The 27907-nt window shown below is 41.4% G+C and overlaps 1 long non-coding RNA gene across 3 annotated transcripts in view; it reads right to left on the minus strand.

Annotated features, from left to right (window-relative positions):
- Positions 1–23934, minus strand: part of LOC308583926 — a 67000-nt gene extending 43066 nt beyond the window's left edge. The window contains exons 1-5 of one of the 3 annotated variants that reach the window (XR_014006491.1): positions 23540–23934; positions 22641–22695; positions 21004–21187; positions 20311–20379; positions 10942–11084 (exon numbers count right to left, since the gene is read on the minus strand). This is a non-coding gene — a long non-coding RNA (uncharacterized lncRNA). Of the gene's footprint in view, positions 1–10941; positions 11085–20310; positions 21188–22640; positions 22696–23539 lie in introns of all 3 variants that reach the window. The other 2 variants (XR_014006492.1, XR_014006490.1) reach the window with 2 other exon arrangements.
- Between the last annotated feature and the right edge of the window lie 3973 nt (positions 23935–27907).

Here is a 27907-nt window from a genome sequence, read left to right on the forward strand (position 1 = left end):
AGATGCATGGCTACATGTGAGTGCCTGGGAAGAAATCATCTTGCTTCTCAGTTGAACCTTTATTTTATTTATTTTTCATGTACAGTGGTACCTCGGGTGAAGAACCTATTTCATTCTGGAGGTCCGTTCTTAACCTGAAACAGTTCTTAATCTGAGGTACCACTTTAGCTAATAGGGCCTCCCGCTGCCACCGCCGCGTGATTTCTGTTCTCATCCTGAAGCAAAGTTCTTAACCTGAGGTACTATTTCTGGGTTATCGGAGTCTGTAACCTGAAGCATCTGTAACCTGAAGCGTCTGTAACCCGAGATACCACTGTACAACGGAATCCGCACATAGTTGAATATAAAGGGATAACTATCTGTAAATCGTCTTGCCTTTCCACAGAGAGCTGCTACAAGGCATCAGCGTGAGGGCTGCAGGTGGCATAAGTACCGTATTTTTTGCTCTATAAGACTCACTTTTTCCCTCCTAAAAAGTAAGGGGAAATGTGTGTGCGTCTTATGGAGCGAATGCAGGCTGCACAGCTATCACAGAAGCCAGAACAGCAAGAGGGATCGCTGCTTTCACTGCGCAGCGATCCCTCTTGCTGTTCTGGCTTCTGAGATTCAGAATATATTTTTTTCTTGTTTTCCTCCTCCAAAAACTAGGTGCGTCTTGTGGTCTGGTGCGTCTTATAGAGCGAAAAATACTGTACTTATCATATAACATTGTGTCAAAAGAAAGACAGTTCTAGGAGTAAGCTTTCTCTGTCTTTTTATACATGCTAAGAGGATTGGAAATTGGTGAGATCTAATTGGATACACAGTGGACCTTCCGCTTCATCCCATTGGACCATAGCTGAGGCCTGATGAGGGGAAATAATTCCATCCAAATGTGGTTGGTTGGTTGGTTGGTTGGTTGGTTGGTTGGTTGGTTGGTGAGAGACCCTGTTTGGGAATAAAAGGCAAGCCGCAGAGAGTCAGAGAAGATGGTGTGTGAGGAGGAGGACAGAGGGAGAAGAGATAGAAGCTGCAGCCAGGCAGACATCAAGGCTTGGGAATCCTGAGAAAAGCCAAGAACTGAAATCACTGGCTGGAGCTGAGGAGGTCTCTGGGGGAGAGCATGTGTCTCAAAGGGCAGCCTTCAAGAGAGCTCTGCAGCCAAAAGTCAGCAGGTTTGCTGAGTGCCTGAGGCAGCAGAGGTTGCTCAACCAGGGTGAAGACTGCAACAGAAGTCCTGAGAGATGCCTGAGAGACTCCACAGGGAAGAGGTTGAGGTCCTGAGTGAAGACTGCAAGTATAGCCCTTAGGACTTACAGTAGTTGAGAGTAGCTTAGGGAAATTGGAACAGAATAAGGGGAAGAACCGAACCTCTTATAATTCTCAAAGAAATGGTAAACTTACAGTGTAACCATTCTGAGTAACACAATGAAGTTCCACATATAGCAACCATAGTAGTGAACATAGCCAGCACTATGCACAATAATAATTTTCAGTTAAAATGAAATATAATTTACTTTTTTCATTTTAATGTGGCGTCCGTGCTGCTTTGTCCCACACTTATCCACAGCTGCTGGTGGTGAAATTGAGGTATTTATTTGACACAGTATACATGGTGGTAGCATTAAAGGGGTTAGAAATATAGGTAAGAGATTATAGGTTAAGCAAAGACTGTGTAATATACTCCCTCCATAACAAATAAATCAATAAGTAGTGAAGGGTGGCAACTTGGTGGGATCCATTCCTCCAGAGTGAGGAAATGCAATCAATAGCAAACTCTTCCAGTGACCATGAGTGGAAATGGCCTGCCTTGGAAGTCAAATAGTCTCCAAATCAACCGGAAAGAGTTTGAGAAAGAAAAATAAGAAGGATGACATGTGCTGGGAGTCTCTGGTTTGGGTACCAGGTGTTAAGATACTGTGAATGAAGTCAGAATCACAAACCTAGAGGCTCTCATCAATGAAGGCCAAAGTAACAATGAAGGCCAATTCAGTGGCACCGCAGTGTGTGACTGAGCCAATATCACCCTTTAAAAAAAAATTATATGTTTTTCTGGTGAGTGGAGATTTTCCTCCCTGGAATAAGCACACATCCTTAAGACTTTGTGATGTCTGCAGTCCATGAGCGCTCTCCTAGGTTCTAAGCAACCTGTGACTTGCCATCTGGAAATCTCCCCTCTACTGTAGGATATCTAGCGCTCCCCATTTATGGCCTACTACTTACTATCCCCTGCTCCTGAATATTTCCTTTGGGAACTCTCTCATACCTCATAGCCTTTCAGCTGGAAGAGGACACACAGCTGCCATGTGCTGGCAACACACACATGTTGTTCTTTTGGATTCAAAGACACTAAGCATGCCTTTGGGTGAAGATCACAAGTTTTATTAGCTACGCAGCAATTATTTATGCATAAAATGTACATACTTAGTCAATAAGGCAAACTGCTTAGCATTTAAGCTGATTATAGCATAACCCTTCCCACATGGTTTTCGTTTTTATGATCTATCTGCTGTCAGAGATTAGACACGGCAGTGAACAATCACGCTTGGAGAAGGATCTCCTCTATCTCCTTCTCAAGATCTGGGTTGGGAGCTCTATCTGTGTTGGAGCATTTGTCTGCCTCCAACAGAGCTCCTTTCTCCCATATTTTTAATTTCCTTCCAGGGAAGATGATAGATAGCCATATGCCTGTTGTCAGCTAGGGGAGTACCAATGGCTCCAGATCAGACCATTCCCAGGTACATCAAAGGGCTGGCAAACTGTCCACACTCACTTCTAGTGTGGGACTACAAGTTACTGTCATTCCCATGGCTTTGAACCTGTGAAACCATGAGTGAACCATGAGAACTGGCAATCAGCTCAGATTAGCCTCATGCATTTCTAATGCAAGCCTTATCCCTTTGACACACCAGCCCGTATTCCATGACATAACCATTATATGACATAACCATAACCTTGGCTGACTTAGCAGATTCAAGCTCCTACACCAACCCTAAATAAGGCATCAAGGAAATAACCTATCTCCTCACAATCACAATACTTTTCAAGGTATTTCTAACACATCCCATTAGTCATTGGCTGATCTGTGATTTGATGGACTATCCTTAAACATTCCATGAAACACTGAACTGTCAAGTGGACCTGTACTAGAATGCTGACAAAATAGGAAGTTTCTGTGCACGCGGTAAAACGTAGATATAGCTGGGAAATATTCTCACACAGCCTATAGAGAGGACTTGCTGTGCTCTGTTGATAGGAACTGGTTGGAATATAGGTGTCCCCAGGCTGTGAATGCTGACGAAAATGAAATGTAATGTGTTTCAGTAGGGAAAGTAATGAGGTAGAGCATGGCTGAAATAAATTCACAACTTCTTTGACTGATCCCTTTAATAAAAGAGATGCAATCCAATGTCATAAAAGAAGCTGCAAAAAATGAGAAAAATAATGGAGATTGAGAAATAACATTGAGGTCCAATAGTAGCAACTAATTTTGTCAGATGAGATGACAGAGTTCATGGAGGGGGTTCGGTAAGAAAGTGAGATCTAAAAAAGTAAACCCAGCAAGCATTTACTTCGCCAAAGCCTGAGGCAACAAACATTTTGTTTCTATGTTAACATTACTTTTTATAAAGTTCACTGATGTAGAAAAAATATATGCTGGGAAAACCTGAAGATACGTTTTTCTCCTAACCCTTTCACCTCTGTATTTTTCAAAACTTTCAGACCACTGCATCTCTTACGTCCATATTTATACATTTTTAAAAAGATGTCCACAGCTTGATGGAGTCTTGAGTTTGACCTTCCTAAAATCACCAAACTGATATTGTGATTAATGAGCCAATTATTTTCTTCTGAGACACAGTACAAAACAAATAGCCTATCCCTTTTCCATTTACTGTTTAAAAAAAGAAAAACAAAAAGCATTCTGGTTATATTGGTGCTTCTACCCGTAAGTTAATGATGAATTTCTTTTGAGTTATTTATTCCTGAAAATTAATAGGACACAAGCAGGGCAATTTTCAAATGCAGGGTTGTATATATTCTTGGTGTAAACAACAAAGTAAACATTGCTAGTGCCTGAGCAGCAATGCTGGGAGAAAGTGGTAATTAAGGCTGTAAATACATACAGAAATAGATGTGCAGTCAAGCACTTGTGGGGATGAATATCACTCACATTACTATGTAACTAACAAGCTTTATTTCCTTCATATGCATAGAGGTTTTTTGTGGCTTCTTCCAGGCTGAAGAATCGATCTGTATATTTTGTTGCTGTGAGACTTAAGAATATGTATGCATTTATGACTTTACTTACATTATTTGCCAGCTAGTAAGGTTGCCAATTTGTAGCTGTCCTTTTAAGAACAGTTTGATTTGCAGATATTGACTTGAATCCACACTTTGCTCCTACCAGTGGAAAAGTTCCATTTGCCAGTTCCCTGTTTTTTCTAGAGGCCTCTCCAAAAATCTGCTTGAGAGAGATGGGTGACCCACTGGAGCATCCTGGATGGCTGAAAATTATCACACACACCCCTTCCACTGTGCGATTTTCTACTGGATCAAAAATCACCTATGGATTGTTTGGATCTAATCCATTAACTAGTAGTTACTTTTCATTCTATGAAGAGTTGCCTGCTGAACTTTGCCAGTTCAAGCTGTTGGTCAGTTGGCAACATAACTTAAGGAAGACACAACCATTTCAAAGAAATCTTTTCAAAATTCTCAGTAAAGTTATTTTAATTGATTAACTATACATGATAGAGGCCTAAGTTGTTCTGTGAAGATGTAAAGTTGAGAGGAGTGTGGAAGTGGTGCCCTGCCATGTTTTACCCTTCAATTCCCCTCCCTCCAATTATGTTTCTCCTGGCCAGGCTGACGGTTGGTTTTGGAGCCTAGCTGGGGAGAAAGCTGGGGGCGGGGGGGAATGGTTTCTGAAAGGAAGGCACAGGTGAAGGAAGCATTCTGCATCTTCTCCCCTTCCCTTTCCTCTGGTGTACAGCATGTCACACAAGCTCTGACAGAAAGGCTTACTGCTTTCTCCTGGACCTATGCTGCATTGCAGAAAATGTGCAAGGAATATTTTCTTATGACATTTTGAGGGTGGGGGGAAGGAGCCTCCATTTTCCAAGACCGCTCTAAGTCAACAAATACTTTGAAATGACAGAATGAAAAACTCATCTCAAGGGAGAGATAAATTAATTGTAATGTTGCAAGTAAGGTTCAGGTCATATTTTATGGTCACACAAGAACTGCCTAGCCAATTTAAGATCCTGTGAGAATGTAAGAATCGCCTAGCTAGGTCCAGTGCTTCTTTCTGGGGGTATGGAGGGGTACACATACCCCTAAGCATTTTGTGAATCTAAGTTTGGCCTCATTGAGGGGCAGCATTTCAATATGAGTAGAAAAATAAGAGTACCCCTACACATTTTTTTAGGGGGGGGGAAGTACTGGCTAGGTCAAACCAAAGGTCTATCTAGACTAGATAGACTAGATTTCCATTCTTCTCTGGATTCGCTGATGTCCCTAATATGTGTGCTCTTCTATTCCCTGTGCCTTTTACCAGCAAATGGCAAGCATGGCAACCAGAGATCACCCTATAACTGGCCCCAGTGCACAGTGGGCCATAGATCTTGACAGTACAGATAAACTAACAAGGACCAGCATACTGAACTGCCTTTGATAAACAACACTCATTTCTTTCTAGCAAAAGTCATTTCTGCTGCTAGCAGTAAAACACAGATCTTAAATCCCATTGCTAGTTAACAATTCAGCATTTCTTTATTGGGATAGAGATATAAATCAGCTAGGGTTGCTTATTCATTTGACTAACACACACACAATTTTTTCACACAATAATATCAATACTACATATATCAGAAACGTCTACAGAATTCTATTTGTAACAGAAAACCTTATCTGCCTTGCCAAAAAAAAAAAAAAAAAAAAGACTGAATACTTTGGAATGGGTTGCTAACTATTGATGTTGGTTGTGGGGATTTTCATATCCTCTAACATATATTTGTTACACAAGCAGGCTAATCCTATGCGTGTTTAATCAGAGCACTGCCTTAAGAAACAGGATATAAGAGTACAGTACAACCATAACAGTTTTCTTTAGTTATGAATATTGAAGAGAACAATTAAGTTCACAATGAGCCCAATTTATTTGTTATGGAAAAGCTGCAACTAAAATACATTCAGCAACTTTGATATCTGGTTTGGGGTGATTGGGCTGGGTGGATGTAAGGGAAGCAGAGTATGGACATTTCTTTGTCTAACTGCATGCATTTAGAGTCAAGATGTAGAAACATCTCCACTCAGGCTGCAATCTTATACAACAGAACAGCCAACAGTCAGGATTACGGGTGCCAAATCCCTTTTACTTCCACCACAAAAGCCTCTGGACCTACAATTTGGCAGGCTTAGTCCACTCTGGAGCGACTTATGTGCCTAAACATTTCATCACCTTTTGCCAAAAGGGGAGAAAGAGCCATGTTTAGATTCTCCATAACAGTGAACAGGGAAAACAGCGCTTCATTTCAGTCAGAGCAGCCTGGAACCAGAACCACAAACTGATGTGAACAGAGCACAGAAGAGTCAGGAACAGATTTGATTTTTTAAAATAAAGTACATATACAAAGCAGATATTGGGGCATGTGTACACTCATACCCTACATGGGATTTCCCATTGCATATGGCTAAATTGTAATTTTATACATGTCCTATTGAACATGTCCTATTGAACATGTCCTTATGCACGTCTCATTGCATGTCCTTTGGAGTATAGGATCAAGTTGCTTAGCAGTACTATTAGGTACACATATTAGGCAGTAAGTCTCACTGAAATGATTGGATATCTGAGTAAACAAGCTTCAGTTCCGGCTGTCAGTCACAAGCAACATTCGCTTTAGACCCACCATTTGCTAAAGCTTCCAACAGCTCTAAGTAGTTGTTCAAGGCTGCAAAAGCTGACTATGCAAATATGTCCACTCAACAGATGAACATCAGCAGTGGGGTGGATGAGCATGATCCTGATCCCTTCACTACATGTAGCCTAGAATTGTTGTATGGCATTTCATTGCTCCAGAATTGTCACGTAAATTACTTGGTCAAGTTCCTATTATTACCTCAATACTACTAAATACTAGCAACAACCAAAAATGTTCCTTATAAGCTTTAGTGAGATATGTCTAAGAACAGCAGTTCTTCAGACACCATAATAGGATGTGATCATCAAACAGTCCTTATTACTTGTTGTCTGCTGGCTAGTGGCATTTCCAGCAATTTAGTTCAATTTATGGATGATGTCTTAGTGTGGGTTCCCCTTGGATATGCATTATGAGAAGAAGAAAAAGCATGTGTCTGTTTCTGGTTGATGGAGCAACAGGCTGGGAAATATTAAGAAGATTCTCTGAAGCTTTTAGGTGGTAATTGCATTTTTTGATTTTTCATGCCTGATAGGTCAATGCACAATTCTTGGAACAGTGCTTTGTGAACAGAATTTATATTTTACTGGAAGAATCTATTTGTCTGGGTTTTGATGGCTTCTCTGGCAGTCAGGGAGCTCCATTCTAGTATTAAAGGCAAACTTTTTCCCCCTCTAAGCAAGCTTTGTGATGTTCTTTGCAGACTCTTGGTTAATGAGGAAACTGTCCTCAAAATGATCACACAAAAGCATTGCATGAAAGCAGCACATCTAGTTCCAATAGTGTTTCTTGGCTTAAACAGATCCACAGTTGTTTCTGGCCAACTAATGGGCAATATCCAACATTTCTCATATTAAGAGTAGACCTCAATGAAATACACCTGTCTACTTTGAATATGTCTTAGTTGGATATAATTCTATGTGTCTTAGAGCTATGACCCAGGTGAAGAAGATTGTAGCACAATGCAAGAAAATAAAAGGTATCCAGAAAAAAAATGGAGAAAGATTGTTTAGTACATTGTTGTAATGAAGTTATGAAACCACTCTTTCCCTTTCTTTTAATGAAAAGCTGTTTTGAGTAGAATTCAGAGTTGTGGGAGAAGGTGGCACTAAGTCTCTCCTCCTCCACTCTCCAAATTCCCTCTCTCCAAACAGTTTTTCATTTTCTGAAAATGGCACATAGTTCAGTTACACACACTTGCTCCACAAAAAACAACCTAAGAACTAGAAATTAGCAGACAGAGGTCTGCCTTGTTCAATTGTGTGAACTCCCCTAAATTTGATTTGGTCCAGCAATTACAAGACAAATCTGTCAGATGCCCTGGAAAAACTACATTTCCCAGGTCACCCTATGCTCAGAGCATTACTCCCCACTGCTATCTCCACAGCAACTACTGTTGTAGCAAGGCAGGCAATTGATTTGGTGGAAGACTTGGGGAAGGAGGGAAGGAAGGAAGACTTCTTCTCTGCCTCAGATTAAAATCTGCAATGCACTGTAAACCCAGCCTTGTATTAAAAGCAAGCACTACAAATTCATATTCCTATAACGCTGGAATTTATGGATTGCAGCAACTTATTCAGTTATTTTGTACCTTAAAATCTATGTAATATTGTCTCCTTGAGATTAAGGATATACAAACAGCCATACTGCATCTTGCTGGGGGGCGGGGGCAGTCAGTCGGACTGCCTAGCACTCTGTCTGCAGCAAAGACTAGACAGAGAGAAAGTTGCTTGCTTATTTCCTTGCTAGGTTCTTCTTCATCTTCCTTCCACAAGTGCCTGGCAGAGGGAGTTTCAACAGGACTGAATATCTATGCTGGGGCATCCAAATATCAAACTCCTGCTTGCCACAGCTGTCCATGACAAGAACCAGTTTCCACCAATGGCTCTAGGAGGTTAGACTGTTAAAAACTGTTGTAACAGCTGCTGAAGCAGACTTTGGGTCAATCCTCTGGTTCTTATTTAACGAGATTCAATGAAGTGGTGTTACAAAGACAGACATAGATGGGACAAAAAGCCATGCTCACAATGGGGTGGGTATAGACTCTATCCAACACAGCACAGACTTAAATGTAATTTTCAGTATAATTCTGTTTTCTGTATGCTACAAGAGGGACCCACTGCTATGTTGGGTAGCCAACTGGGGCATCAATTCAGTCAGACATGACTTCTTCCCAGGGGCCCCCAATACACAGGCATCAGGCATCTGTACCCTTTGATCAATCCTGTCAGTTATCCTTTCCCCCTTCCCATATTTTCAACTTTCATCTGTCTCCTGTCAAATTTCAAATAAAAATTCAATGTAACCAGTAGTGAAATACAGTTAAGAGCATTTCTCTGCCTACATTTTAGATATAAATTGCTCAAAAGCATGTGAGCATGATGCAGTTCCTGTCAGATCACTGAGTTTAATTTACTTTTAAAATAAAATCAGGCACATAGATATAAGTGTTAGATCCTTACACCAGTATTTCTGTCCCTGTAGACAATTGAAGAGCTAATCCAAACATACAGGCTTCAAAGTACACTACCCACCTCAAAATTTATAAAAGCAATTGCATACTTGAAGTGCCCTGACATTTAAATCTCTCTGCTCATGCAAAGATACCACATCAAGACATCAGTTTATTTTAGAGAATAAGCCAAGCATAAACGGATGCTGAACAACAACTTTATTGCCAGCCACAATCAAAAACAGGTAAGGATGGACAAATTGCTCTGTTCCACCTTCGTTCATTTTTTTCAGTCAATTCTCCACATTTCCACATCAAGGTTTTTTTTAAAGTCCTGATGAAAAAATCACCACTATTTTAGCATTAATTTCTCCTAAACATACATATTTTAATATGCACAATTTTGCAAAGCAGTTTCCTCTAATGTCATGCATTTTGCATATTATTTTTACTAATACATTGCATTTATATGCATACTTTATCCTGGTATATACATTTTTGTATACATTACTTGACTGGAGAACTGGGTTGCAAAATTCAGAGAAGTATGGTTGCACAGGATTAGTGTGAATTAGGCAGACTCCCCTTTAAATGTGAACCGAGCTTAATATCTCACCCATCTCTATAAACAACACTTGCATGGCTACAGTTTAAGGTATAGTACATGTAATGGTTCAACATTTCATAACTCATGTTATCTTTAAAATACATCACAGTTACTAAAAGTTGAATTTGAATCTTGCCCTTGACTCACTCATAGCTAATGGGAGAGCCATGACTGATGAAAAACTGGTCGAGGTAGAACATTGTATGGCAATCCCTTTTGCAAGCAAGAACTCTCACCCTCTGCTTCCTTCCTTAGCTTTCATTTGTATGTACTGGCAAACCACCCATTTAAAAAGAAGCAGCAGCAGCATATTTCCAACTGTAGACAGGGTGGGTGTGTGACCCCTTCTCACTCCTTACACAGGCAATGTTGTGATACTATCCGAATTTAAAGCTTGGCAAATGAAACATGACAGCCCTGCCAAAATATTCCATCCAAATTTACCTTTCATAATCCTGACTTCTGGAGGGCTTCCCGGGCAGAGGCAAAGGTGAAGAAAATTTAGATTGAAACTTGTTTTCTTTGGGTTACTTTCCTCCACTAAACAGAGCTCAGGGTGACTCAACTGCTCCGTCTCCCTTTCTATCTCACACCTTTAATTTTATGCAGCAGTCAGCAGTTCAGAGGAGACACATCAGCTGTGTTTACACTATCAAGACAAACCACCAGGACTGGCCCACCACATTTTGCTGGCTGGTAATTGGTCCCAGTTCCCTCAGCAACAATGTAATATGTGTGCATCCAGGTGCCCAATCAACAATCTGGCCTCAGCATTCTGCACAGGTGCAGCTTCCAGCCTTGTCTCAAAGGAAACCCCATGTGGAGCACATTATCATTACTGAGGCTACCAGTGCATGAATCATGGCATAGTTGGTGGACCAATGTAAGTTGATAATGGTGACTCCAACATGGAGGTTACCTGGGCTTCCAGTGACAAAGATGGATCTAGGAGTATACCCACCCACCCTCAAATCACATACCTGTTTCTTCAGAGGGAAAATAACCCCGTTTAAAACTGGTGAACTCCCAAATGATGGCTCTGGCAACTGCTCATCCCACGAGTCTGTGTCTTACCAGGATTCACTCTCGGTTTGTTGGCCTTCATCTAGCGCACCACAGTATCCTAATATAAGGAATATAAGGGGGGGGGGGTTAAGTGCCATTCAAAGGGCAAAAGGTCAAGCCTTTCCTAATGATGACCGTACAATCCTAACCATGTGGTAGTCAGAAGTTAAGTCCTATTGAATTCACTGTGGATTACTCCCAAGTAAGTGAGGTTAGAAATGCAGTCTAAGTACTTATTTTAAATGGTGTTGCTCATCTCCAGTTAGGAGAGCCTTCTGTAGGAAGAAAGGCATGGACCTGGGGTTCTGTTTTGGTTCTTTTGCATGCAACTCCTGCCTCCTTCACTGCTGCTTAAAACACCTCCAGACAACTTGAGGGATCATCTTCTCTCTTCAGGTTTCTTGCCTTAAACTGTTGTTAGGCCACAACTGTACAAGGCTTAATGAAAGCATTCCAGGAGCTTAAAAGAAAGACCCATCATTTATTTAAGAAAATGTCTTGAAGATAGCCTGCAGGCACTTTCGTACAAAAAAGCAATTACATGGGAGTCATAGGTAAGTCCACTCCAACAGTAAATCAGGCCACTTATCTGAGACCTTAACAATGATCTACACTTGATTTCCGTCCCCCTGACTCCAACAAAATGGCATAAAAAATCATTGCTACTGTGCAGCAAGGAGATCTACTTAGTTGATACAAAATAAATATTTGCTTAGAATAGTATTAGCTTGTTTGCTAGCTGCTTTGCACTAAATCTTTCTGGAATTGCTGGCACTCTTAATTCACTCACCTTATAAATATTACAGCTGTAATATAGGGTGTTTGGCAGAAAGATAAAGCATGTTGAGCAAATCCCACTAGATCTACATTAGTGAGCTGTTTGGGGTGTGAGCCTTTAGTTTGCTGGTAGAGCTTTCCTAAGCTCTACCATCAAACGTTCCCGCTTCAAAATGTTTCTTAGGCTGTCCGGTGGTGTGCTCAGAAGTCTTGGACTTTTAGAAATAAGACCCTGGACTCAAGACTTTGCTTTATGTGATAACAGGTTTATTTTAGAGTTGCTTGGTTACAACTGCATATAGACTAGTGTCCTTTCTATCAGCCTTCAGCAGGGCATTGAGTTCTTCAAGATGGCTGCAGAAAGTTTATTGAGAAATAAAAGAAAGAGGGTGGGGGAGAAGAGGAGAGCTTTATTGCTTTTTATGCTACCAGAAGGCCATTAAGTCACATATTCAGTGTTCTACCTGTGTCTCTAGCTGGATGCAGAAGCAGCTGCTGTGTGTGGTGGTTGCTGGCTCTGTCTCTATCTCTATCTCTACCATCTCTGTCTCTATCTCTAATAATTCCTTATATGCCAAGATCCAAGTTTGAGGCAAGTACTCTTTGGTGAGAGAACCCCAGCACACATTTGAAGTCACAAAATATGCAGCAAACTAAAGCATGGAAACATAGCCTGTTAGAGCTTTAAAATGTGCCCTTCCAAGTTCCTTCCAAAGTTTTTCTTTTCCCCCAGCACAGGAAAAGACCACATACTTGTTAAAAAATTGTTTACTTACCAACTTTTCAAAGGTATTGTTTGTGTGCTTTTTCATACATCAGTCAGAAAAAAATGCACATCCAGTAAAACTTAGCTTAGTTACAGTGGTAAAAGTTCACAGATTATTAGTATAGGCACTCAAGAAAGACTGGTGAGAGCTATGCCGCTCTTCACATGTTAGGCTTATCAGGCAGACTGGGGTGAACAATAGGCTTGGTTGCCTATTTCCTCCCAAAGTAAGAGGAAGTGACATAGCTAAGCCTGGCAGGACAGCTAACTCTATGGTATTAACCCCTTCATGGGTTAATTGGATGTAAGTATGCTGGTTATCCCACACAATTCTCTGGTTCAAGAAGAGGAAGGGAGTGGGGGAAGCTGGATGTCTTTCCACATAATTCACCTAAAATCTGATCAGAACATAATAGGTTTTATACCACAAATTCATAGAACTATAGAGTTGGAAAGGAACCAAAGGATCATCTAGTCCAACCCACTTCAGACTGTTTTGCCCATCTAAGATTTTCTGCTCTGCCTACAGCTCTCCGGAGTCTCAGGCATGTCACTTGTCACTTGATCCCTTTAATGGGAGATGGCAGGAGATTGAACCTAGGAAGTTAGGCATGCAATGCATGTGCTACTACTCTACTACTGAGCTATGTTTCAACTTTTTCCAGAGGCTTCAGCATGTGCAGCCCCAGCTGCTCCGTACAATGTTCCATTAGAGTGGGATGCAGCAGGCCTGGTTGTTTCATAGCTCTGGGAACTCCACCAGCAGAGTCAGCTCCCCACATGCAAATTCTAAATCGGCTCTACACCTCTGTCCCTTTTAAAGGGTACTCATCATATATACTCACAAGGAGTTAAGGGTATATTTGCCACCCATTAATGATATTCACTGCTCCCAGCTCCTTAGTACTATATTCAAGAGATTGGAAAAGAGAGTTGCAAGGAGCAAATCTCTGGGATGTTCGGGATAATAGAGATGCCAAGAAAGCTGTGCTTTTAAGTGTTTCTCCCTCTTCAAAACAGTGCAATTGAAAATAATATTCCATAGTGCAGTCTATTGGGCTGCTGCAAAAGCTCCATTCCTGATAACAGAGATAAATTAACTCAGAGCCATCCATACTTCAGAAAGTGATGCTACTCTACTCAAAGTAAGTGGGAAAGGAGATGAATATGTGCTCAACTCTCACAATGAATCAGTGGGATATAGCATAATTTAAAAAGGGCCCCTTTTAAGATCAAGACTACAATTCACAGCCACTAAAACTTCAGGAAGTCTCTTTTTAGGAAAGAGGAATTTATTTTCTAGGTTGTGAAATGCACAATAAATAACAATAAAGTGAATCATTATGCTTGATTTTCTTAAACCCCATTTGAAGATTTAGCAGCCTCATTAGAGGAGTCTTTTAAGATGGCAGGAGGGTTTTCTTAACAGGCCAGGATGCACCGTAGGGCTGATGAAACAAAGGTCCTGAACATATGTCTCAGGAACAGACAGGTTAAGTGTTTAAAGCAGGCTTCCTCAATCTGAACCCTTCCTAATGTTTTGAACTGTAATTCCCAGCTGTGCCAGTCAGAATCTAGAAGGCACCAGGCTGGGAAACAGAGCTAGAATTTTTGCCTGGGATTCAGCCATTTTATAACTTTGTGTTCTGTGCCTTTCAGTTAATTTTGAGCTGCCTGTATTTCTTCTGATGCAAAGATGCGTAAGCAGCAGCATCCCAGCGTAAGCACCAGCATCACATTGCTGTGAATTTAGACCTGCTGGCACCCATAAAGGGCATATTGCAACATGTGCCTTGCCTGTTATGTTTGTCAACAGTCACACCTCCTAATTTTTGAGCTTATGTGCAAATCCCTCTTATTCACAGTCGTGATCTGATAGATTGGGGCACTCGGACAATCTCAGGTAACATCTTTTACAGCGCTTGGACCGCCAACCAGTGCAAGCTTTGCAAAGGGGAAGCCGCCACCTTCATGCCCTGTTGAGCTGTGGGGTGAATCCTAAATACCACAAATAATAAGACTTTCACAATCTTGCTGTCACCTGCATAATCTCCTCAGGCAACATGGAAAACTGCTTTTGAAAACAAGGGCCGTTTCAAAAGCTACAAAGAGACTTGTGGTACTTTAAAGATGGTAGATGTGTTGGGGTACCCAAACTTTCTTCAAAGAGGGCCAGATTTGATGAAGTGAACATGTGTGAGGGCCGACCAAAGATGTTGAGCTTTTTTTAGGATTTGACCCCAATAAATAAACTGCCACAGGAGACAGATAAAGCGGGGCAGGGGGCGGGGCTGAATTAGGCCCCCAAAGCGGACTTTGGACGTGCCTGGTTACATCATTAGCATTTATAGAATGGAGCCCAGTCTATTTTAAAAAAAATTATGGGGACATGATTTGGCTAAGACTGGCAGGTCTCTTCACAAACATTTATATTGATATTAGATTGGGAGCTAGTCTGAATGACTGCAACTCAATTCATGATCACCTAGTACTGGCATGAGATGTGCCTGATAGGTTTTTAAAGAATAGCTCCACAGTGACCCATTTATAAGGCAGTAGCAGGGACGCGGACTTAGAAAAAATATTGGGGGGGCCCGGGAAAGCTCATGAATAATAAATAAGCTCATGAATATGCAAATAAAGTGGCTCCGGCCCTAAATAGGGCAAGCCACGCCCCCCCAGCCAGCCGATTGGCTGGCTGGGAGGTGTGGCCAGTCGGGATTCCCCTGTTCTCGCGGGATTTCCGGCAGTGCCTCCGATTAGGGCGCGCGGCTGGCTGGCTGGCGAAGGAGCAGGTGAGGAGGAGGCGGGGGACGGCGGCGGCGCTCTGCTGAAAGGGCGCCCGCCCGAGATTATTGGGGGGGCTGAGCCCCCCCCAAAAAAATTTTGAGGGGGCTCGAGCCCCCTCAAGCCCCATGGAGTCGGCGCCTATGGGCAGTAGGATCCATAGGGGCAGCAGATCCAGCCTCCAAGGAATGCATTGCCTGCTATTGCTGCCATGGTGCCAGGATCTTGGAGGCAGGATCTGCCGTCTCTTCGGCAGCCCCGCCCCCCCATGCAGCCTCTACAGTGGCCTCTTGGTGAATAGGAGGTGCTGCTGATCTCCTCCCACTCCTGATATTGATATAGATTCCCCCCCTTGTTCCTGATGTAGATCTTCACTCAACCCTTCTTCCCTAGTGGGAGGGGAGGGGACACCAATTTGTGGTTCACCTCAGTTTCTGAAATGTCTTTGGCTGGCCCTGACTGGGAGGAAGTGAGAAGTGAGAGATCTGGGCCAACTCCTGGGCTGGTCTAAATCTCTCACTGCTTTGGGGGCATCTTGGGGCACCAGGAAGGATTTGGACCTGAGCCATTTCCTGCTCCTCCCATAGCTTGTCCCCAGCTGCCCTCAAGCAATTGTTGCAGGGCCATGGAAGTTACCACAGCAATCCCTTGGATCTCCCTCTCCAAAACCAGAGCTCTCTGGTTGTCCCAAGAGCTGTGGGGAAATCAATGCTGAGAAGCCAACCACCTAAAAAAATCTTTTGAAAGGTGTGGGGCTTTACCACAAGGAGCAACTTCTTCATTATTACAACCCCCGCATGCAGCTAATGGAAAGTGAACATACTATTTCCTTCTGTCTAATGACTTGATATTTAAAGCCTTGGTAAAACCAAAAAAGTAGTCATGAATTTAAAATGGAGGCGGTTTGAATCTTTTTCAAAGGATCTTGTGGAGCGGGGTGGGAATAGGTATGCCTGATGGGAATCCACATGTCTGCTTTTGGTCTTCCTACTTATCGATTCTGTGGAAATGAGAATGCCTGTAGGAGGAAAAGAGAAAGTCTGTTTCAGCGAAGATTCCCAGATGCCATTATCAAGGGAATGTAATTATCGAAGCTTGCTGGCTTCCTCTGAGGAAAGTTTCATTTCTATTCAGTAACATGATGTTATCTGGAATGCTGTTTAAGTGGAGTACAAACTGGAACAATGCAACAAGGAGACCCCTTGTGATTAGTCATGTCCTTTGTTTCAGAACATAAATACCAGGTTTAACAGAAGGGTTTCACATTCACAAGGAGAATGATAATGATTCGCAAAGCAGGAATTAATCTCATGCTTTTCCAAAACTTCTCTTGCGTGATCCCAAAGGAATCTAGTGCATTCTACAAAAAAACAACCAAAAAGAAACTCCCGAATGTGCATAGTGAGATAATGCCGAATTAGAAAAGATTTCAAAGTCATCTCTGACATTTGAGAAATATTAAATAAATATTCCCACAAGGCTCTAGAGACAGGGGAAGTGCAATCTTGCTCATTCTCCTTGACCTCTCTGCAGTTTTTGATACTGTTGACCATGGGATTCTCGTCATCCAGGCTGCTTAACATCTAGATGGAGCTGCTGGGATATGTTATCAGAAATTCTGGAGTGAGGTGTCCTCAGTATATGGATGACACCCAGCTCTCTGTACTGTCTGAATCAGGAGAGGTTTTCAGGTACCAGACTGGTGCCTGGAGGCAGTGATGGACTGGATAAAGGTAAAGGTAAAGGGACCCCTGATCATTAGGTCCAGTCGTGACCGACTCTGGGGTTGTGGCGCTCATCTCGCCTTATTGGCCGAGAGAGCCGGTGTACAGCTTCCAGATCATGTAGCCAGCATGACTAAGCCGCTTCTGGACTAACCAGAGCAGCGCACGGAAATGCCATTTACCTTCCCGCTGGAGCGGTACCTATTTATCTACTTGCACTTTGATGTGCTTTCGAACTACTAGGTTGGCAGGAGCAGGGACTGAGCAATGGGAGCTCACCCCGTTGCAGGGTTTTGAACCGCCGACCTTCTGATCGGCAAGTCCTAGGCTCTGTGGTTAACCCACAGTGCCACCCGCATCCCTGATGGACTGGATACAGGTCAACAAATTGAAACTGAATGTAGGTATGACAGGGATGTTATACATTCTAAGTTCCTGAATCTGGGAGGTGGTGGGGCAACTTGTTCTGTATGAGGCTGTACTCCCTTCTAAGGAACAGGTGTGTCGTATCAGGGTACTTCTGAACCCAGTGTTGTCACTGAAGGCCTTGTGGGCTAGGTGTATCTATTTCCAGCTATGGTCCTTTTTACAGACACCTTGGCTACTACACTCCATGCCCCGTTAATCTTTGGAGTAGATTATTTTGATAGAATGTGAGGGGCTGCCCTTGTTTGGAGGGATAGGTGATATCAAGGGTGCACCATGCAGCAGCTAGAGTAATATCCAGTCCGACTCATATTACACCTGTCCTGAAGCGTCTGTACTGGTTCACCATTTGTTTCTAAACCCAATTCAAGGTGCTCAGTAGAGAAGGCCTTGTTGGTAGTGCTGTTGGTCTTATCTTAAAAAAAATGTAGTATAAACGCTGACAACTGGGAAACACTGGCCTGCTAGCACTCCAGTTGGAGAACAGCCTTTACCAAAGGTGACATGGACTTTGAAGACACTCGAACTCAGAACGCAAGGGAGAAATGTGCTAAGAGGAAGGCACGCTTGGCAAATCCACACTGTGATCAACTCCATCCCAGGAACCAATGTGCCCACTGTGGAAGGACGTGTGGGTCCAGAATTGGCCTCCACAGTCACTTACGGACTCATTGTTAAAACCATGTTAACGGAAGACAATCTACGAGTGATCGCCAAAGAATAGAAGTCTGATGGTGCTGGTATTGGCTCATGACATGGTTTTCTCTGTGGTGGGCCCCCAAACTGTGGTGCTCTCTCCCCATAGAAGTGCATATGACACATCATATTTTCTATTGATTATTTAAAATATACACCTGTTTACCCTAGCTTTTGGAAGCAGATAATGGGTTTTTTATCTGTTCTTCGCTGTAAATGGTGCTATCGGCTATGGTGGTGTTGTTTTCCAATATGTGGGAGGAGGACGGGGGGGGCACATTCTGTTGCGCAAGGAGAAATCATTGAGCCAACATAACATTCACCTTGAGCTAACCAAACATTCACCACAACTTGTGATTTAACACTAGACATGTTCCACCAGCCCATGTATTATGGCCTGCCAGGTTCTTGGCTCCACTTCTCCCCAACCAACCCCATTTTTTTTACAGTCAAATGAAGGCAGGAAAAATATGTGATTTATGGATCTCATACAGGACCAGTGCTTTTTTCGGGGGGGGGGGGCGCAGGGAGACACAACCCCTAAACATTTTGTGAATCTAGGTGTGGCCTCATTGAGGAGCAGTATTTCAATATGAGTAGGGAAATGAGTACTCCTAAACATTTTTTTAAGAAAAAAAGCACCATACAGGACTGATGGGGTTGGTGAACTGCAATTAGCTTTGTGCATTTCAAATTGGGCAGGTACTGAATACACCTTTGATGACCTTCTAAGCTTTCTAAGGAATAGCTTTGTTGCCTTGCATTTGTTACCATCTCCTCTACAATGTGTTAGAAATTGGTTCTAATTAAAAGCAATTATTCCTAAGGTTCCTGTTACTTCCTAGCTCTTTTCCACTTCCTTTTGGGATACGAGTCAAAAGAAAGAAGTGTGTGTGTGTGTGTGTGTGTGTGTGTGTGTGTGTGTATAAGGTAATTTAAAACAACAGTTAAGATGCATTTACCCAATCAGTGGTATAGGAAAACTGTTAAATTGCACAGCTTTTTCCTTTATTTTAATTCATTTTTCATTACACCTTTCTCTCCCCAAATACTTAATCTACACTGAAGAGTGTACAAAAGGCCATAAAAGAAATTATAGAATGTGAGGGAAAGGTCAAGTTCATATAGTATAGATTATGTTCAAACTAACATGGGATTTTTCATATTACGGATGTTTTGTAACAAGAAGATAGTGTGAAATGTTAAGACTCAGGGTATACGTTGAGTAATTGTACCTCCTCCATTTACTTCAAGCCATAATTAGTGAAAGTACAGCTGAAGTGAATGGAGGAAGGGTCTCTGTAATATTTCTACCAACACACTTTGGCAAGCCACTTTCCTCAATCAATGCATCTTAGCAGGACAAATTATTTATTTGCAGATATGCAACTGCAAGCTTCTTGTTAGAGGAGCAGCTACAGATAAGTGGTAGAAGATGTATTGTGCATCTGTCAGGCCCCAGGTTCAATTCTTATTATCTCCAGCTATGGCTGGGATGAAACCCTGGATAGTCATTGACTGTTGTGGTAGACAACTACTGAACTAGATGCTCTGGCTCAGCATAAGGAAGCTTCTTACGTTCATAACATTTATTGTATATTTTAAAAATGAATGCATTCTATCCCACCCCAAATATCAGACTGGGGGAAAATACATATGGCTAGGGATCCAGTCCTGAGAACCATAAACCCACGTACATAGTTTCTGATTCAGCAGGAAAGTCATAGTTAGAAGGGGGGGTCACCAAAATAGAAGGCGAAAGTGGACACAGATTTACATAAAATATGCATATGCTAATTTAGTTGTGGGAAAGCAAATGCTAAAATAATTACTATAATTTACATATAAATACATCCCAGAGTTGTGTGGAAGTGTAACCTGGTGACTTGAGTGACCATCTGCCCAGGTGCTGAGTGTTGATGGGTAGAAAGAATAACAGCAACATTTTACCACTTTTGTAACTGTGCAAAAAAGATCCAATATTTGCAGGAGATGAACCATCTCTCTGAAAGGGGTGCATATTTGGCTCAATTTTACTAAAACTAGCAATGAGGGAACAATTTTTTTGAGTTCACATTTTAATGAACACCTACCTGCTTTGTACTTACCAAATCAATACGTGAACCAAAATTCAGCTCTCCTTCAAATTCCACATTTCTCTGAATTTTGTGATATAGCTGTCCAGCCAGATGTATACAAAAATACCCAAAACAAAACACATATTAGTGGAAAATGAGTGCAAACATGCACAATGTATATTAATTTTGGGGCTAACTTTTAAAAAGGGTTCACAAACTGATGCAGAAATGAGACAGACTTAAGATTTGAAAAATGAGAAACCAAGAGAAACCAACATTGACAGATGTGTCCATCCCTACTAAAGATCCTCTTCCCTAAGACATTTTACATGACAATAATTTATAGTAATGGTTGGATATAAGAAACATTCTACACTAGATTGTCTTCATGCCTATCTGCTCAAACAGCCTTACTTAAAGACACAGCAGTATTTTCACATTCCAAATGCATTGTGGCACCAGGGATAATAAAAATAAATGCTTTCAGGATGCCAGTAAAAACCATCTATATAGTATTCATTGCTTGGGAAGAGATGGTGTACATGTACAAATGCACTGATGATCTTTTGCTCCATCCTGGCTCTTCTTCATTCACCTCACAGAAGCAATTCTCTGTTGCGACATTTGAGAAACAGAATGGAGAATGGAAATTACAATGTTAATGTTTGGATAGCTCCTGCTGGAGAAAGTGCTGACCTCTGACAACATTTCATTTGAACTAACCTGCTGAGCTTTGTTCTCCTTTATACAAAACTTTGCAAGTAATTTCTGCTCACAGGAAGTACAGCTGAGGTGACTACCAATACATAGTTTGATCAATTGCTCTGTAACAGGAATTATATCATAGCCAACCTCCATTAGATCAGAAATGATGGTTCCCAGCAAGCAAATTTCCACTTTTCAGATTCTGAAAGAAAATGCATTAGTGGTTCAGGGGATTTATTTTATTTTATTTTATTGCTGTATTACACATAAAATGTCAGCTCCCATCTTTATCTTCAGCAAATATCCACTTCACTATTATTTACTAATAATATTGTTAAATAAAAATGATGGTAGTGTATTAATTGTTATTCATATTGATAATATTCTTTACTTTCTAGGAGATATATTAAACTGGATCCACAGGAAATGGTGATAAATATGGGCAAAAAGGTGAGAATAATGTCCCACTTCTACCGCGTACCAAGTGAAGCCAGAAAATAATGTTCAGGTGAGCAATTGTATGGAATGAATATTATTTTATACACAGACTTCCCACACACCGTCAGCATTGTACTGTCCTTTGGGTAGTTTTGTGACTTCCAGGGCAGTAGAGGACATAGCAGTGTTGCTCGAATTAAGTCACAGGGATATTATTCATATCTGGGAGGGGAAATGGCCGAGGCAGCTATTTCAGCCAGATAACGCAATGTGTTTGCCACCCTAGTATTTATGGCTGCCTGTGGTGTGAATGTAAAAATAAGCAGAGACAGGTAGGAGAAATGGATGTGGGCCGAGGGCCAGAACAGCAACTGTAGAGAAAGCAGAGGATGAGAAATACCTCTAGGCCGTGCCTTTGCAGGACAAAGACTGAACCCACTGTGAAATTACTCTTGGGTGCTGGTAACCACCTGTGGGTGCTATTGTTCCAAAAAGGGTGGTTCTGAAGCGGTGGCACATCCCATTTTGCGACTTGAGGTAAAACAGGAAGTGCCACCTTGCTCTTCCCTTCCCTGCTGTGGCTGCCTCAACCAACACTTCTCCGCTTGCCCTGCATTGGTGCCAATTGTGGGTGAAATCTCACCTGATTTCCATGAGATCTTGCATGTTCTGCAAGATCTCACATGATTTTGGCCTATACCAGTGCCACTTCTGCACCAATGGGTTTTCTGCCCCATTGGGGGCTTTTGACGCCTCTGGCAGCCACCTCAGTCTGCCTAATGGCAAAGATGGCTCTGGCCAAGATGAAACTTTACCCATATGAAGGTTTTTTTTGGGAAGTGGGGGGGAGTCAAATACCTTCTCCATTCTCCTTTACTGCCTTTCACTGCCTGTTTGTATCCCTAGTAACAATCTATCTCTCCACTCCTTCTCTGTGTTTACCCCCACCTCACATTTACCCACAAGATGCGGGGGGGGTGCAGAAAGCGTAACCCTCCAATTAGGAGTTCATGATAAAAACAACTACATCTGGCTACATGATGATTTTTGAAGGTGGTAGGCATAGGTGCCTGTAGCAACCATGCCAAGGAGCGATTTGTGCTGTTTCTCTGAGGCCCACATAAATGGCTTCCTAGGTTTTGGCAGAGGTATTGAAAGAATAAGAAGTACAGCATTAGAGCACTGGTCTGCCACAGGCTTTTCTTCTCCGTGCTTACTCTGATCATTCTCAGGAGGGAAGCTGTGTTTGACTTCTCGCTGCAAGCATGCCACCTATTAGGGACAAACAAAGACTGAAGAAAACAATCACTGCTCCTTGTGCAACCATAGTGATGTTATAAAAAAATACAGATTGGAGGAATAAAACCAGAGATTAATTTGTTTTATGGCTCAGCCCTGGCACCTCTTTTCAATGTCTGGGCTCCAACATGTTAAATAAAATAGTTTACAGTGTCTCCGAGCATGTTCAGAGTACTTTTACCTGACCATGCACTGAGTATCTACAGTCAGTCTTAACACATCAAGGATTATGAGAAAGTTCTTCCAAATCAGTGTTGTTTCTAGACAGATCTGAGCCTCTGCAACTCTTCCCCCGTAAAATTAACTGTATGGAGCTGCAGTGGTGGTAAATCTTAAAATGGCAGCACTGACTGAGATGGTACTCTCTTTTACCAAAGTTAAAAATCCAAACAGAAATCAGTGCAATGTTCAGAGAGACTTAACACTTCTCCAGTCCTGGATCTGTGTTTGATTGTGCATCATCTTTGCCTCTCACCTGACACTCATGAAAACGCTTGATAAGAATGTATGACAGATATAGAATGTTTTAATTTTGGAAACCATTGATCTGTTTTACAGTGACAAACTGCATTTGTCGGTCTAAATAATGTTACACATTTATCTTGACTTTGCCATCAGGCTATCAACACTCCAGTCATATGGATGGATCGCTCGGTCATTTTCTCATCTAATTCACAGGCCAGAGACTGATAGCGCAGCCTTATGCATGTCTGCTCAGAAGTAAGCCCCACTGAGTTCAGCAGGACTTCTCCCCACCTCCTCAGACAAGAATGTATAAGATTGCACCGTAAAGTAGTTTATGTCTAATCCACCCTACCTTATCAAACTTTGAGCCTGGTCTGATAATGCACTTCATCTCCTTTCTTCTTTGTAGTCTCCTAATTTGCTGTGGTGTCAGTTTCTTGCTATTTATCTTTCGGGTCCAAATGCAGAATAATAAAGTATCATGTCCTTTAGTCTTACTGCAGTGCTGCAAAAAACAACAACCCATCCCCTGTGGGTTGCCAGACAGACATGGCGAAGTATGCTAGAAGAGGGTCCCCTCCCACTCTTTAACATCCTGCCAGCAATGGATGTAATCAACAAACAGGTCAACTTCCAGGAAGATTCCCCATGCAACACATTATGGTTATTGTGCTCCATAAAGTACTACAGGACCAGGTCAATGTAGACTTTTTCTGGTTCCAAGCACCCCATCCTCCATCATCTGGATTTGGCCCTGTAAGAGCAAGAAAAAGTGTGGGGTGGGGAATGGAGGGCTGGTCATAAGCAAGCACAATTTGCACAAAATCGCAAGGCATCATTCTTAGCTTCCAACTTCCTGACTTTGTTCCAAAACAGGATAGCCTTAGCACTGGTCTTATACTGGCATTGATCATCAAGTACATTAAGGTGTCAGTTGTTATTCTCCCCCCCCCCCCCGCCAGCTCTTGTGCAGGGCGAGGGGAAAGAAATCAAATGTAATACAGGAGCACTATAAAAAATAAGAGCCCTTCTTCAAATCACCTTGGAGCACAGAGGCTCCCAGCAGTGCAGGCTGCGAGTAATAGAATTAATTTGGTAATGAAATATTTGTTTCAATTAACTTTGCCAGCATCAGTGTTTCCAAGGACCCACTAGGGTCAACAGTAAAGGCCTGTTAATTACACAATGTTCAAAGCATCAAGGCTTTAAAGCAAATCCACATAAATATCACCGGTGCCACTTAAATTCGACTCATCGTCCTGTATGAAAGATTAACAAACTGAAGAAAAATCTACAGACAGGTGGGAGAAAGAGAATGATTGACTGCCCCCAGGGACTCTCTTTGGAGCTCCTCGGATCCAGAAAGAAGAGTTATTACTACTCTACCTGTCCTCGCCTTGCTATAAGCTAAATAGAAATGATAGACTTGTTCACATGTTACACTAAGCGCACGTAAAAGCTGTCTCTACACAGGTACAAGTGTTTGTGTGAAGGAGTGTACAACTATTTCTGCCCACCTCAACTAATGTGTGCACAGGTACACAGATTGTACACTCATTGAATGTAACTCCTAAAGCCAAAATATTTTTCTCAATTTCTTGGGTTGTTTTGAGTTTTTTGTAACATCAACTATCGCCAGACACAGTGGTAGCCACATATGATTGGCTATTTGCATAGGACTACATTAGCAAAAAACCCATGCTAATTGGAGTTAATTCTGATTTCTAAAAGACTTTGCTAGATCCAGCTACACGGTTTTTGAGACCTACAAGCATCTACATCTTCTACCCTCCTTCCACCCATTGCCTGCACAATTTCCTGTAATTAAAATCATTTGCAGTGAGAAGTGTATGGCTTCATGACAGCCTATTTGTCATGCTATGAAACTGACCATAAAAACAACAGGCTATATGACTTTTTCCCCCAAGTGACTTGCAGTAAAAAGTGATTTAAATATGTAAAGCTTTAATGGCAGAGAAAAAGCCCACATTGTGGTTTTCTTTTTTTTTTAATCTCTGCTTGTAAAAAACAACAACAGCGGAATATTCCTCATGTGAACCAAAGAGAGAGAAAGTAGTGAAAAGTTTGGTTTAAAGTACAAAAAACAGAAGCAGTTTCACCAAAACCTTTGTTGTGACAGTAGTAAAGAAATGCCTTTTGACACAATATAGACTCATATAATTCCATAGTTCATAGCTTTTTCTTCCTTGAATTCAAAGATTGCAAATTAAGCCAACGGCTTAATATAGGCAGATAAAATTCCCTTTTAACGTTACAAAGCTGTCTTTGATAATCCCATATTCCAACAAGATAAATTGAAATAGCTTCCTATAAAATAGAAAGCAGGGGGTGAGGGAGATCATGAATAACTAAAGGGTTTCTGGACTGACATGGTTCACAAGGCTTCTTTTTCGAGGAACACACTCAGTTTATAAGGCTGCAATCCTATACTTATTTACCTGGGAGTAAGGCACACTGAACCCAGTACCATTTATTTCTGAGTAGTTGCATGGTAGTCATATGTACCCTCCGGAAAAGGAGAAAACAAAGTTGCTCCCTCCTCCATGTGGCAGCCCTTGAGATATTTGAAGATGGCTATCATATCTCCTCTCAGTCTCCTCTTTGCCAGGCTAAACATGCCCAGCACTTTCAACCATTCCTCATAAGGAGAAATTCTTCAACAGTATGTCAGGAATGAGGCATTTGCAATGGCTTTAGCCCAGCTTCCCCTTCTCCCTGCCACAGTTGTTGGTTTTTTTTTACATGCTGTTGCTGCAAGTGCCAGAATCAGTAACTGTGTTAGCAATTTGGTCACCATTTTCCTTCCTCTATTGGACCTAGTGTAATTCTGGAATTTTATGAAGGGAGGAAGTGGTAGCAACTGCCAAAAGATGGTTGAGAATCTTAAGAGGAATTGCTGAACAAAGTGTCATTCTTTTTCAGGAGTGGTAGTAAGGAAAGGATAATCTCAGAGGGTTTTCTCAGAAACAAACTGCCCCCTGAGAAATTTCAGCTCAACTTTATCTTAGGACTCATCAGGGCACCACTGCATATAGTCTTAGAACTGCTATAGTGACATAATCTATTGTACAGTGATCACAGCAGTGCACCACTGCAAAAAACAGAGGATATGTTATCTTTGTACATGTCTTTTGATGGTCAAATTCACATTCATGCACAGTGCTTTTTTTCTAGAAAAATAAGTGCCGGTACTTACCATGAAGTTGTTATAGTATGAGAAGTGAGTGGGATTGTTTTGGAGAATATTAGAAAAAAATATGGTATTAAGGTAAACCTTCAAGCGGGGATAAATTTATGATAATCTGTAGAAAGAATAAGCGAACTGAAGGAGTGAAAATAGGATGGAAGAATAAAAGGAGATGTAGCAAAACAAAGAAAATGATGTAGGATGTCAAAGAAGGTTAGGTTGGGAAGCCCAAAAAATACTTTGATGGGATGATAATTGTATGTAAATATGTACTGGAAAATGCATCAATAAAAATATTTTTTTAAAGAAGTTATTACAGTAAATGCCACACTTTTTAACAAAAAGAGGTGCTGGTACTGCGTACCCTTGCATACTCCCTGAACAAAAGCACTGCTCATGTATCTTTTGCTCCCTGAGTTTCCCTTCTTCAAATCTCACAGTCCTCTTCCTTTTAAAAAAAACCCCTCTTTTAATATTTGGTAAATTGCAATCTATTTGTTTCCTGTTTCCATTTTATCTTTAACAGGTAAAGGAAAAAAGAAAACAAGTAATCGCTTGACTCATAACAGGCAAAAGCACTGCCAAGGCTACAGCTTTCAAGAATGCTTATTAAAAACAAGGTTTGCTTCAAAGTACTTTACTTAGGGAAATGCATTCATTTTCCAAACGACGTACCATGGTCAGTAACAGTCTCTCCAGAAATACCGAGCTTCATTATATTAAAGCAATAAAAGGTAACATTCCTGCTGGCTTTGTGATAAAAAATGAGGCCGATTTAATGAACATTTCCCCATAATATTCAATCCTCCATGTTCATATTCAGCCACTCTCACAACCCTGCCTGCCCCGTTCTCCAAAGACTCCCTTTGCTTCTTTTTAAGAGCTGGGAATACTTCAAAGGAATAATTCCTCACCCCGTTTCTAAGTGCAAAATAATGTCCAAATGTGCTTAATGGTGATAAATCCAAGCTGCTCCTTTTTTTACTTAACCATGGTGGGATTTTCGGGAAAATGTCTCCTTATCCAGTCTTGAGAAGCTCTTGCACATGCAAGTGTTGCAAAGCCTTTCTCTCAGAGCAAGAAAATGGTGTGTTCTCACATTTTTTATTATAAATTAATCATATGCAATAAATAGACTTTCAAAAGTTGAAACCTAAAACTAATAATTGCCACATTTACATACCGCTATCAAACATGAATAGTGGTGATTGTGGTGTTAATATCAGCCATTCTTCTTGGAAGCAATTAAACTTGGCACTGCTATCATTACCTAATGTGTTTATATCAGCTACTGTAATTGTTTTTCGAAAGCCATAAATTTCTCGAGTTAATTATCAACAAATTGGCATGCTTAATTAATGGGACCACTAATAATACACTCCTTCATACGTGTTTGAGTGATATGTTGTTAGCTGCGTTGACACAGTTAAGCTAATGATGCTTAAGTACAGTAACCTTGTTAATATCTGAAGCCTGGGTAGCGTTCTGGGAAAAGGGCTGGCTGATTTCAAT

Source organism: Podarcis bocagei (genome assembly GCF_964188305.1).
Source record: "Podarcis bocagei genome assembly, chromosome: 1".
NCBI lineage: Eukaryota > Metazoa > Chordata > Lepidosauria > Squamata > Lacertidae > Podarcis > Podarcis bocagei.